The 12,826-nt window shown below is 39.6% G+C and overlaps 1 protein-coding gene across 7 annotated transcripts in view; it reads left to right on the forward strand.

Moving 5' to 3' along the window:
- LOC115223141 (DENN domain-containing protein 1B) overlaps nt 1-12,826 on the forward strand; it is a 222,531-nt gene that overhangs the window by 109,650 nt on the left and 100,055 nt on the right. The gene's annotated exons all lie outside the window — the stretch shown is intronic.

Consider the following 12,826-nt stretch of genomic DNA (forward strand, 5'->3'; position numbering starts at 1 on the left):
AACATGGACCATGACTGCTGAGGACTTGCAAGCAATGAAGCTAGTATGCTCTGCTGGATGTGTAATGTTAGTGTGCAAACATGTAAGCACCCTGAGAGAAAAGTTGGACACAAGAAGCATCAGATATGGTGTGCAAGAGAAACGACTGCACTGGTATAATCATGCGTTGCATATGGATGAGGACAGCTGTATGAAAAGTATCACACCCTAACAGTTGAAGGAACTTGTGGAAAAGGCAGACTCAGGAAGACCTGGGATGAGGTGTTGAAGTATGACCTTTGACTGTTAGATCCGACCGAAGCAATGACAAGTGACCAAGAATTTTGGAGATATGCTGTGCTTGAGGCCTGGCAAGCCAAGTGAGACCATAACTATGGCCTATGCCAGTGCAGCATAACCATCCCATTTAAGAGTACCCTTCAATCATTGGACAATAAACTGTGCTTGCAAAGACCTGTTGTCATGGCTGATGACAGTACTGCCTGATTGGCACTTGTGCCAGTGGCACATAAAAAGTACCATTCGAGCGTGGTTGATGCCAGTGCCACCTGACTGGTCCTTTGATGGTAGCACGTAAAAAGCACCACTCGAGCATGATCATTGCCAGTGCTGCCTGGCTGGCTCCCATGCCAGTGGCATGTAAAAAGCACCATCCAAGCGTGGTTGTTGCCAATGCTGCCTGACTAGCCCCAGTGCTGGTGGCACATAAAAGGCACCCACTACACTCTTGGAGTGGTTGGCATTAGGAAGGGCATCCAGCTGTAGAAATATTACTTGATCAGATTGGAGCCTGGTCAGCCAGACCGTCCAGCCATTGCCAGCATGAAAAGCAGATGTTAAACGATGATGATGTATTTCTCTTAAAGGTGTGGCAACCTCTAATAAACTGACACCTGAACGCTGACCAATGGAAATGGTGTGACTGTCACAATATTAAAAAATGTACGATAAAATCGATAATAAGTGTCCTATTTGTTTATTATCATATGGAGAGATAAAATGGTAACAAGAATCTAGTCGAGTGACATGACGTTCCAATATTATACCGAAAATCGCCATACAAGCTGCAAATCCGACCTACAACCTCCCAGAAGTCAAAAATTGGCAGTCATTCACCACTGAGATAATATTCCTCAATGGCAGGACCAGATTCATATTCTAATAAATTCAGAAATGCACTCAAGCTATTCAAATAAAGCACTATATAGAGATAAAAAGTTATAGCTCACCACATCTGTCACATTTCCTGTCTGATCGCCAAGCAAGTGATTCATCAAATAATGCTTGTTGCTTTATATCGGCCATGAAAATTAATTTCATTTCAATTCAATTCAATTTCATTTAATTTTTCCAAGAACAGCAGGTAGTTGTTAAGCAGTTTAGACAGGGAAGCTAGATACTGCTTGGAAAAGATGGCATTGTCAATGCCATCTGTTCTGGTTGCAAATGATGCTTGGGTAGTGGCTGGAATCCACACTAGCCAACGTGTGCCACACTGAGGATAATTCATCAATTCCGAATCAATCCTGACCATCTGATTGTCTATATATTTGAATCTGTTCAAATAAATAACCAGGTAACGCATAGTATTTGAGAACACATGGCTCGTTGTACCAGTGTGCTTGGTGTCAATGCCACACAAACTGCACCTCTTGATAATCGAAGCCTCATTTTTGAGCAAGCGCTTAAGCTGTTGCTGACCACTAATAGGATGCAATGTCAGATCAGACTTGAGGTTGGTCATATTCGTGAAAGTGCCACAGCTGTTGGTCAATGCAATCACACTAATTATTGTGTAATTTGGGGCAATTGGTCTCGTGTTTTCTATTGCACTTGAGCAGTGTATTCTCCTCAAAGATGAATATTTGTTTAACATTTTCAGCAGCAAATGATAAATAGTCATCATTAAGATCACTCTGAATATTTTTACCATGTTCCAGCACATCCTACATACATTTGCACACATTCTGGAACCTGACCATTTCAGAGATAAATCCTTGGCACACTGATCAAAGAACTCCTGATAAGTCTTGCAACCTCCGAGCAAGTCTTTTTCCTCATCACACCAACGTTTGAAGAGCAGGAGCAGATTGTGGTAATAATGCTCCGAAGTATCTGCAGTCAGTCTAATGTTTGATGACTTTACAATTCGCTCTTTGACAGAATGGCCAAGATTATTTCTCAACCGCATTTCTTCATTAGCATTTCTGGCTTTGTTTGGAGGCACACATTCATATTTACTTGCAGTCTCAGACAAACTCATGGGCTCCATCGAATTGGATCTGTTTGGATGCCAGTTTTCCACCATGTTCTCATAATAAAGATCAGTGGACTCTGGCTCCAGTTGGTCCAGTTCATGCTGAGATCGGAACCTATGCGATTAGTAACTGGGCAAGTCCGCTCCAATCCAAATAATGCTTTCAGAACACCCATAGAAATGGTGGCCAAGCAGTTTGTCAGTGACTTCATAGGCGCCTGTTTCGTGCTTGCCCATCAACTGATGTCCGACACTCTTATACTTTGAATAAATAGACTTGGATTTATCAATCTCAGCCCAAATGCCTTGTCCGATAACTAGTAACATATTGGTTTAGAATCATGTTATCTTCTTCAATGTACTGTATATTGACATTCGCCTTCCAGACATACAGAACAAGAGGGTTATAGTCATTAATGGACACTTCCCCTTGTCATCTGTCAAGTTTGTAAAGTTTCTTGACAGTTCTGCCTTTGTGCTGAGACTTTATGCTCTTGGGACATGGAAATCCAAATCTGCATGGGTGTAAAATCAACTGTTTGAATAAATCTGCTTTCTGCAGGATCCACTACAGACATGTCGTTGAAAACGCGACACCAAGTCTGACAAAACTGGACTTTCCACATTTGATGTAATACAACCAGTGATCATGGACTGTATAAAAGTCTGAATTATACTCTTATTGTCTCTGTCCATAACTGAGCTATCTTTAATCCACAATTTCATATGAACGTGTGGTGCACCTCTCATCTGGTATTCCAATCTCCAAAAAAAGTGCTCAACCAGACCAAAAGGACTGTGTTTTTTGTCTAATGTCTTCTCTCATAAAAGTGACAAATCGATGGTGGAAATGCTCACTAACAGCCAGTTCATCATCAACACACAGCTCATTAGTGTGCTTTGTAGCAACATTTGGTATATCCGCATTCAACTTTTGCAAAAATTCACGCAGATCCGGTCAAAAGTACTCTGCACAAGACAAAGTTAGGAACAAGAGAACTGGGCCATATTTTTCGTCCAAAGCCATAAAGTCTGAACATTTTCTCGACCAAAATTGCTTGGAACCATGGATATTGGCCATCATCATATTCAAACTGCCCTCTAGTTGCCTGTCATTGTCATCAAGCCACTGTTTAAACTCGCTTATAGTCATGTGGTTGTTTTTGGTGGTCTTCATAATGGCATCCCAGATTCAATACCTCACTTATTGGCTTTATCAACAGAAAACATACAATATTGTATATCTTGCTGAAATCTGGAGTCAGTATGACTCAGTCTGTTTCTCAGGAACATGTAAGGTTTTACGGAGCTGAACGGTCTGTTATCCACGAACATGCCAAATAGTACAAGTTTAGTCACTGGCTCAGCACTTATGTTTGTGTTCTTCATTCCAAAATAATTAATAGCTTTAAAATTAAGCAGGACAAAAAAGTGATAAGCAGTTGCAATTTTGAAAAACCTTTTATTTTCAGAATTGTGATATCTGGCATTTAAAACGTAGAAAGTGGAGAAATGCACGCACATGCGCGTGCACACACACACACACATTCGTATTCTGAAGTGGTACCCAAAAGATGTTTTATAAGTTCTGGAGGCTTAATTATTGGTAAATGGACTTCACCTTTAGCACAACACATACCAAATGATTCCTTGTCCCACTTCCTAGCACCATAATCTTCACATATTTTGCACATAGAGCCCAGAAAGACGATTTTTTTCAGATGCATAATTATGATTAGGATCATAATTAAATACTACACCTTGCCATTAAAACCATCTATACTTCTGCTGATTTTCTCTGGAAAGCTTTCTCCATTTTAGTTGTATTTTTCGGTCACCTTGACTCTCTTGTTTTCTGTTTATTCTACCTTTTTCTCTCCTTTTTTACAATTGTATTTCTTATCTTTTTTTATTTTCTTGTACTTTTTTATTCCTATAATTTTCTTTCTTTCTTTACAATCTTATTTCCCTATCTTTATCACCTTCTTATTCTCTTGTCCTCCTCTCATATTCTCTCATTTTTTGCAACCTAACTTTCTGATAGTTTTTACTATCTTCTACAATTTTCATATTAAGTGTTTGAATTCTCATTCTTTTGTCTTTTTTATTGTCTTGTGGTATTTTATTTCCTTCTACATTTCTTTCATGCTCAATATTGTTTATGTGAAAGAGAGCATCATAGTGGCCGTTGTTAATTTCACCGCTATCTTCCTTTCTGTAAATGTTCGACAACAAACGGTGAACAGAGGAAGAATAATTCCATTGTCTTTTTGTGATGAACCTGAATTGCAACATTGTACAATTCACTAATGGCAGCTTATTCATTATGTTCTATCCCTACTTGTGTATGCTTGGTATTCCTCCAGTGTACTATTCAGAATAGAAGAATGAAAATACTTCCAATTATTGCATATGTATCGTACAGACACTTCCCAAGAGTTCTGTAACTTCTGTTGTTCTTTAGCTAGAGTGACAAGCTCTAAATATACAGTTACCATCGCCCATGACTTTATTAAAGGGTTGAATTAATAAATTAATGGAATTGTTGAATATCTTTTAATAAATTCAGTAAGGGACTTCACCTTCAGTTTAAGCTTTGGATGGTTTTGTGAACAGAACATGGTGGAAAGTTACAACACCAAAAAGGATAAGATACTAAGTGATAGCAATTTCCCCTTTAGAAATCTGTCTTTCTAACTTTGAGATAGATAAATGACTGATTATAAATTTGTAAATAATAAAAAATGAAATTAATAAGATACTTCACCTTCGATGTTGACTTGAAACGTCATCTTTGTGGAAAGTGATTTGACTCTGAGTATTTAGTAGACGACAACTTCCTTATCGTCTGTTCATAAACGGAAAAAAGCAATACTCAGTTATTTTCAGATAATTTTGGCTTAAATGTTGTCAAATACTTGTCTATAGATTTGTGAGTGTGTGTATGTGTGTGTTACAGAGAGAGACAGACAGTAAGAAGGAGAGCAAGAGACACGAGTGGGACAGAGATTGAATGTGTGCACGTGTCTATCTCTGAATGACAATTGTATTAACATTACTATCCTACTGCCATTCCATATTTGTTGCTTACACAACTCTGCCCTCCTTTTCTCTGATATTGGTCACATTCTCCACGCCACTGCTTCCCCTCACACTATTGCTAAAGAAGATGAAAAAGACGAACACAAAATTCTTGATTGAAGACAGCTACAGGCCAAACTAAAACTATCACTCATTGGTTGATTGAATTGAAAATTAACCAATGAAATGTTTACACCACACAAATGGCAACGGGCCATTACACTTTTATTGGAAAGCTAGGCATATATTATCTGGACACACAGTAAGACTCAACTATAACATTCTGTTGTCAGTCACTGCATGCCTGACAGATAAGGCGGACTTTAAATGATAATGATGATGTCCCATCCATGCCAGTATGGAAGGCCAACATTAAATGAGGATGGTGAGATATATATATATATATATATATATATATATATATATATATATATATATATATACCATACACATGCTAACACAGACACAGATTTTTTTGATATCCCAAGATATCCAATTAAGTAATGTCTCCAAATATATTTTCTCTTATTTAATTTGATGATTTTCAAAGAGGAATTTATTACAAGAAATTTGAGACTTTGCAAAGGATGTGTGTGTGTGTGTGTGTGTTGTTTCTTGTAGAGTTGATTTTAGAGATGTTTTAATACTAAAAGAAATATTCTTCACATTAGCATAATCAACCAAGTGTAAAAAAATGCGTTCTAATTACATTCTGTATGATACATACATACATACATAAATGTTCTCTCTTTTTTTTTTTATATTTTGCTTTGCTTTTTGAGATTTAATGACTACAATGTGTCCTTTCTGATAACCATATGTATACCATTGAGTAATGCAATTTCCTTTTTTTTTTTTCCCCCCAAATGTTTTTTCTCTATCTAATCTTTGCATCTTTCAACAGATAACCTTTTATTTTCATCTCTTTTTTTTCCTTTTTTTTTTTTAAACTTACAAGGTAGAATAGTTTGTCCAAATGTTTCTTTTCTGAAGTGTTCTGCATAGATTTCTGGGATTTGATGTTGATAGCAGAAGACCTGATGTAAACCTGCTTTGTTCACTGCTACCTCAGAGGCTCCACGGTTCTGGGTTAAAAACATTCTATACTAGAATCAACTCTGCTTTTCATTTTTATGAGGAACAAAGCTAGTAAAATGAATATCTGTAATATACTAAGGGTTATACCAAATTATTTCATCTCTGCACCTAGACAAAATCTTTTCATTACAATACTGTGTACTCTGTTAAATAAATAAATAAATAAGATAAAGTGACAAATTGGAGTTAAAAATTTACTTTCTCATCTTTTTAATGGATCCCATTTTGGATCAGTAAATTTCAGTGATCTTTTACCTATGGACCTTTTTGATTCCTGTTTTGCTCAGGTGGAAACCCTTAGCCATACAGTGTTTAAAAAAATCCTATTATATTTTTATTATCAAATATTATTAGGAATTGTATAAAAAAAATAAAAATATTTTGTATCTTGTAGAAGTATAACCGACTTAATGCACAAACATTTTAAGAGCAAAATATCCCCTGAACCCCTGAACGTCATTTGGACCCAATTGAGAACCAGTTTTAGATGGGCATCTTTCTACAACTTATTGATCTGTCCCCCCCCCCCCCCACTTCTTTCCAAAACATTTTCTTTTCTCTCTCTTCTCTCCTCTCACCACCCTTTTTCTGGAGCATCTGGAGGGCGATATGTAGCACACACAACTACACCAAGTTGCCTTATATGTACAATTAGTGTGTCACACACCAAATTTGAGTATGCCAAAAGGACCTGGGGTGTGAGGTCCTCACGGATGTACATAGCAACTCCTCCATGACTCCTTTCTTTTCTGTCAGTCCGTAATACAACATACTGTGGTATGTGTATTTCCGCATCTGCTATGTCTGGTTTCAGGTGTGTTTCCATAAGTGCTATGCATAAGGTTTGATTGCATGCAAAGGGATTTTTGTCCTGTTACTGAGTGTTAGCAGTCCTCTGATGTTCAGTAGGAGCATTGAGGTGATGTGTGTGTTGTTGCCAGTGGTGTCCACCTTGGGTCTATTTGTTGTGGCGGTCTTGTGTATTGTGGATAGTCCCATCTGCGAGTTTGAGTCTGATGGAGCCAGGTTAGGTGCTGTACAATCTTTTGTGCCATGCACAAAAAAGATTCTTGTTCAACAGCTGCCCTTTCAATAACATGTTGATTGTTTGTAACACGCACTACATCTGCGTACCTCCGTTTTGGGGCAGGTGGTGCATAGTCCTTTCCTTTTCCTTTTGGCAGTTGGTTTCTGCCCGGTTTCATGTTTATGTGGCAGGGTCTTTGGTGTGCAAAACTCAAACAAAATCATATATACATAAACATATATACATATATATATATATATATATATATATATATATATATATATATATATACAGCGCAGGAGTGGCTGTGTGGTAAGTAGCCTTCTTACCAACCACATGGTTCCGGGTTCAGTCCCACTGTGTGGCATCTTGGGCAAATGTCTTCTGCTATAGCCTCAGGCCGACCAATGCCTTGTGAGTGGATTTGGTAGACGGAAACTGAAAGAAGCCTGTCGTATATATGTATATATACATATATACACATATATGCATTTCTGGCTTTACAGTTTATTTGTGGGCTAAATCTACATACAGTACAGTACTTATCTGTACAGGGGGTTCTACTAAAAGGATAGGTTCTACCAATTATAGATTTGATAGGGTTGCCTGGCTTTTCAACAACCTTAATCCTTAGCTTAAGTTTGTCTAGGGTCCTTCTAAAGCGTTACGCCAGTTCACCTCCAGGGGTGGTGTCAACGAACATGACACTCTGGTATTTATGGCTATCATACCAAGAGTTGGCCTTCCCTATTTTCTTTTTTGTCCTTTCTATAGTGTTCCATGACTTGTTCCTATAGAGTGGGCAAATCCCATTCCTATCATTACATAATATATTATCAAATTTCTTCATGAATCAGAGTATACAAAGGAACCATTGACAGGAAGATGTCCAGTTTTGATTTAAAAATCGTTACATCTACTTTGTGCAAGTTCCTCAGACTCTTTGGGAGAATATTAAAAAGCTGTGGGCCCTTGAAACCCAGGCTGTTGCTGAAGCTGGTCCTGAAGGCATTGCTGGGATCTTTGGCACTATGCAGTGTCGTCCCGTTCTAGCATTGGTGTAGCTTACAATGCTAAAATTTGGCACAATTCCTTCCAGGATCTTCCAGAAATATATTACTGCATACCTCTCCCGTCTTCTCTCCAGGGAGTAGAGTCATAACTGTTTCAACCTTTCCCAGTAGCTGAGCTGTTGCAAAGAGACGATCTCCTTTGTGAATCTTCTCTGGATTGCTTCAAGGTCTGCTGTTAATTTTACACTGGTGGGTGACCATAGCTGTGAGCAGTAATCCAGGCAACTGAGGAAGAATGTCCGCCAGAGGACCATCATGGTTTCCATATCTCTGGTTCTGAATGTTCTTAGGATCCACCGAGCCAGTCGTCTGCACTTTGTCGCCATCCTGGTAATGTGCACTTGGAAAGAGGTATCATCACTCATGTCGATACCCAGGTCCCTCACAAACTTAGGCTCTGGGATTGAAATTCCGTGTGGACCGGTGTATCCTGTAAATTTAATGTTCAGTTTTGGATGCTGGTGGCGCAGGGCCTGGAATTTTTCAGCATTAAACTGCATATTATTATCCTCAGCCCATCTGTAGATATGTATATATATATATATATATATATACATATCTATAAACATTATTGGTGAATTGAAGAAATGGAGCTGAACGCAGATTGAACAGAAATCGTTTTATTTCATTCTACACGTGTTTCGAAAGGCACAATTACCAAAATCCGATTGAATAATGGGACCATATTGTGTCTTTCTCTTCAGGAAGAAAAAAGGAAATCCGTTGGAAAAAAAAATCAGAACAGAGGCAGGGCAAAAAACAAATCGAACTGTGCTCCTAAGAGCCCATGGCGAAACTGTTTATCAGTGTATGTTGAGAACCGGTGGCTGAAGAATTCAACAGGTCAGGCATCGGTCAAACATGTGGGTGAGGGTGTATAGATGTTCTTTGTGACCGAGAATAAAGTTCTGACTATTTAAAGAATATTGGATGTTTTATAAGGGGCGAGAAAAAATCTACTTAGAGACGTGTGTGTGTGTATACTGTTCTATATATGTGTGTGTTGGCGTAGGGGTAGAAAACATTTTTTGTGTACGTGTGTGCGTTTGATCGTTCGGCTGTCAGTGGCTACTGCCGTGATAACCGTTGGGTGGCAGAAAGAAAAAAAATAAAGAATTATATATATATATTTTATGTTTTATGTGTGTGTGTGTGTGTTCATCTAAGCCTACCTTGACAAGGAAACCCCCCGCTGTGAAAAAACAAGCCCCGTTTGTCTTACAGGAGTAATTTCCCTTGCAGTGGTTAATTGTAGATATCTTAAAATCTATTTCAGAATTTGTTACCAAGGGCTATGGGTGCCGGTCTATTTATAAACGCTATTTAAAGGCCAGATAAGTGTAACGCCGCCAATGGGGGCATCGAAAAGCCGACTGTAAGAGCCCGTTTACCATCCGGCCTCTGGCAAACAAAATATGGAAGAGTTCGGAGACACAAAGGTTGCACTGTCTTCTGCCCCTATCAAATGGGAGGGCCACCGACAAAATTGACCATTCCAGCCTATAGCTTAAGTTCGCATCCTTCAGTCGCCATATTAGCTTACTGAGTCCCGTGGTCTGGCGCTTGTTCACGTCCCGAAAAGTTGCGTAATGGTTGGAGACACGCAAAGACAATCTTGAGGATGATGCCCCTATATAAGTGAAGGCATCTGAGTCCGTGTAAACCTTGCATTGGTAGACGGCGTTTTTGATCTTGGAGTTCGCCGACGTGAATCTTACTCTGCTAGGATTGGTTTCTGAAATTAGAACTGCGTTCCTGTCACTATATTCGTTCCGAGACCTGCAGCCGCTTACTACTCTATTTTCCACTACGTCACTATTAACTATAGGAATAACCCCTGATTCTCCACTATCTATCAGAGTGCTGTCATTGCTACTGCCCGTGGTACTGCTATTGCAGGAAATGATGCTGGGGATGCTAAAGGGGCTCTCTACCCTACTCCCATTGTTACCATCAACCACAACACCCCTATTTATAACTATACCCCTAGTGGGTACTCCCTGGCTGGAGCTGAGATTATGTGTCCCTGTACTGGCTCTCATATCATTATTACTACTATAATTATTCCTACTGAGCATTAAACCGGGAGCGGAAGAGGCTGTGCCTCCGGAAAAAGGTGATAGGGTCTTAGTAAGTAGCCTATTATTATGGGAGGCGATTATCTGGGCGAGGTTTTTAGTGTTGGAGAAAGCTATCCTAACTTTATGTGAGTTAACCGTGGAGTAATATTTGGAATTTCTGGGGAAGTTATTGGCGATGGCTTGTCTAAACATGAGGGGGAGGTTAGTTCTAATCTGCTTACCAAAGGGGATTACAAACCATATATGCTTATTCCTATCAGTGTGATGGGTCGGGACGCCAGCTCTCGCATTTGGGTGGGTGATTCTCGGATGAATAAGGGGTCTTGGGTTAGTGTAAGACCTCCCGGACCGATAATTATCCTTGTTCGCTAAATTAAATGCGGGAGCGACTACCCCGGTATCCGCCGCGCTCCCGTCCTTACTTAAAATGTTAATGTTATTATATACGGCCCTATCCTGATGACCGAATGATGGCATCGGAAGGGCCGGATCAATATAAATTACCTTCTGCCTATAACCGGCCTTGGATAGTGCGGCGTTATAAAAATCCGCTTTCTGCTTAAAAATATCGGCACTGGCGGACAGGCCAGACAATCTTAGAGAGATGTTTTTAACCAAATTGTCTGTTACGGTTTTGGCATGATTTGAGAAGACACTGACATACTTCAAATTAGTGGAAGGCTTATGGTAAGGGCAGTATGAGTCGCTATTAAGGTTAAGTGTAACGTCTAGGAAATTAGCCTTGGTGAGTTCGTTATCAAAAACTATACTCATGCCCATTCTATTAAAAAACCTAGCTAACCTGCTCTTAGTTTTCTGCACTATTCTGTTCGTGGTGTTTTGCAGGTAAAACAGACAATCGTCACGATACAGGCCGCCCGCGATTTCCGGGAATTGATCGGACATTCGTAGAGAATATATATTCCGACCAAATCGGCTATCTGCGCACTATCCGAACTACCCATAGGCACATCAAATTCATTGGGAGTATCCTTACGGATCCACAGCTTATTATCAAACTTAATAAACGATTTCCTGGCAACTAAAATGATATCTATCTCTTCTCTGGTGAGGCCTGCCTTGTTGTGAGCATGCCAGAGGGCCTTATTTAGCACACTAGGGTTAATCGAGGGGTAGAAGCTGGCGATATCAAACTGAATGAACCTAGTACGGTTCTTATTGGGGATGGAAGAGAACCACTTCACTACCTGCGAGGAGTTGGCCCAGAGGCTGAGCTTCAGCTTGTTTACTAAACTAGGGATATATTTATCTAAAATGTACTTACTGATTATCCCGATATCAGATCTAGCAGGGCATATGAGTCTTAGCGCTGGGTTGGTGTGGAAGTTAGGTTTATGGTCCTTCACTATAAATCTAGGTTGCTTGGGGCTAAGCGGCTGAGTTCTCATTTGAATTCGGTGTTTAAATATTATATCCTTAATTTCCAAGTTTACCTTCCTCAGGGTACTCCAATTGGTTTTTCTATAATTTTTCTTGATCTCTTTACCGAGTAAATCTAGGTACTGCTTAATGGGCATCTTGTATGTGTTCCTGGTCTTGTCGGACTGGACCAGGACTCCGTCCGTTCTATTAATGTCCTTGGTAATTTTATCTAGGTATCTGAGGTGGGCATTTCTCCTGGGTGACTTCCTGAACTTAATCTTTCTAACTATGTCCCACAAGTCGTCCTCAAACTTCTTCAGTCTTGGGTTCGGTGGCGGGGTATCCAATGTTTTAAAAAGCCGGCCGTATTCGGACGATGCAGTTGTCCGGTTCGATTTTAGATCTTCGTTCTCGTGGAAGAAAATGAGCCATCTTATCCGGTTTATGAATGCGTTGGTTTTACAAACCAACTCCTTAAGGAAGGCATCCTTTGGTGGTATAGGAATATCCTTAAGGGACGCATCAATCTCGAACAACTCCATTATTGGCGTCGGTTAAAGTAGCAGTTTCTTGACGAAGCGGTATGTATTATGTGAAATAGAAAGATGGATAATCTTGTAGTAGATTAATCAAAAGTTTAACCGATACCTTAGTAGCAAAAATCACAGCAGTGAACAGCACGGTTGGAGGTACAACCATCTGGCGTTGCAACCGTGCGTTGGTGCGGATAATTGATTCCTTAAGGAGTTGGTTTGTAAAACCAACGCATTCATAAACCGGATAAGATGGCTCATTTTCTTCCACGAGAACGAAGATCTAAAATCGA

This window comes from Octopus sinensis, linkage group LG22 (genome assembly GCF_006345805.1).
Source record: "Octopus sinensis linkage group LG22, ASM634580v1, whole genome shotgun sequence".
Lineage (NCBI taxonomy): Eukaryota > Metazoa > Mollusca > Cephalopoda > Octopoda > Octopodidae > Octopus > Octopus sinensis.